This window comes from Mus musculus, chromosome 12, assembly GCF_000001635.26.
Source record: "Mus musculus strain C57BL/6J chromosome 12, GRCm38.p6 C57BL/6J".
Lineage (NCBI taxonomy): Eukaryota > Metazoa > Chordata > Mammalia > Rodentia > Muridae > Mus > Mus musculus.
Genome location: NC_000078.6, coordinates 60,504,353 through 60,506,223, shown reverse-complemented (window position 1 = coordinate 60,506,223; position 1,871 = coordinate 60,504,353).

The following is a 1,871-nucleotide window of genomic DNA, read 5'->3' as shown; positions in this document are numbered from 1 at the left end:
TTTCCAGAGTGTTGTAGCAGCTTGCAATCCCACCAACAATGGAGGAGTATTCCTCTTTCTCCACATCTTTGCCAGCATCTGCTCTCACCTGAATTTTTTTTTTTTGGTTTGGTTTTTTTTCCATTTTTTATTAGGTATTTAGCTCATTTACATTTCCAATGCTATACCAAAAGTCCCCCAAACCCACCCACCCACACTCCCCTACCCACCCACTCCCCCTTTTTGGCCCTGGCGTTCCCCTGTACTGGGGCATATAAAGTTTGCAAGTCCAATGGGCCTCTCTTTCCAATGATGGCCAACTAGGCCATCTTTTGATACATATGCAGCTAGAGTCAAGAGCTCCGGGGTACTGGTTAGTTCATAATGTTGTTCCACCTATAGGGTTGCAGATCCCTTTAGCTCCTTGGGTACTTTCTCTAGCTCCTCCATTGGGAGCCCTGTGATCCATCCATTAGCTGACTGTGAGCATCCACTTATGTGTTTGCTAGGCCCTGGCATAGTCTCACAAGAGACAGCTACATCTGGGTCCTTTCAATAAAAGCTTGCTAGTGTATGCAATGGTGTCAGCGTTTGGATGCTGATTATGGGGTGGATCCCTGGATATGGCAGTCTCTACATGGTCCATCCTTTCATCTCAGCTCCAAATTTTGTCTCTGTAACTCCTTCCATGGGTGTTTTGTTCCCAATTCTAAGGAAGGGCATAGTGTCCACACTTCAGTCTTCATTCTTCTTGAGTTTCATGTGCTTAGCAAATTGTATCTTATATCTTGGGTATCCTAGGTTTGGGGCTAATATCCACTTATCAGTGAGTACATATTGTGTGAGTTCCTTTGTGAATGTGTTACCTCAATCAGGATGATGCCCTCCAGGTCCATCCATTTGGCTAGGTATTTCATAAATCCATTCTTTTTAATAGCTGAGTAGTACTCAATTGTGTAGATGTACCACATTTTCTGTATCCATTCCTCTGTTGAGGGGCATCTGGGTTCTTTCCAGCTTCTGGCTATTATAAATAAGACTGCTATGAACATAGAGGAGCATGTGTCCTTCTTACCAGTTGGGGCATCTTCTGGATATATGCCCAGGAGAGGTATTGCTGGATCCTCCGGTAGTACTATGTCCAATTTTCTGAAAAACCGCCAGACTGATTTCCAGAGTGGTTGTACAAGCCTGCAATCCCACCAACAATGGAGGAGTGTTCCTCTTTCTCCACATCCACGCCAGCATCTGCTGTCACCTGAATTTTTGATCTTAGCCATTCTGACTGGTATGAGGTGGAATCTCAGGGTTGTTTTGATTTGCATTTCCCTGATGATTAAGGATGTTGAACATTTTTTCAGGTGCTTCTCTGCCATTCGGTATTCCTCAGGTGAGAATTCTTTGTTCAATTCTGAGCCCCATTTTTTAATGGGGTTATTTGATTTTCTGAAGTCCACCTTCTTAAGTTCTTTATATATGTTGGATATTAGTCCCCTATCTGATTTTGGATAGGTAAAGATCCTTTCCCAACCTGTTGGTGGTCTTTTTGTCTTACTGACGGTGTCTTTTGCCTTGCAGAAACTTTGGAGTTTCATTAGGTCCCATTTGTCAATTCTCGATCTTACAGTACAAGCCATTGCTGTTCTGTTCAGGAATTTTTCCCCTGTGCCCATATCTTCAAGGCTTTTCCCCACTTTCTCCTCTATAAGTTTCAGTGTCTCTGGTTTTATGTGAAGTTCCTTGATCCACTTAGATTTGACCTTAGTACAAGGAGATAAGTATGGATCAATTTGCATTCTTCTACACGATAACAACCAGTTGTGCCAGCACCAATTGTTGAAAATGCTGTCTTTATTCCACTGGATGGTTTTAGCTCCCTTGTCGAAGATCAA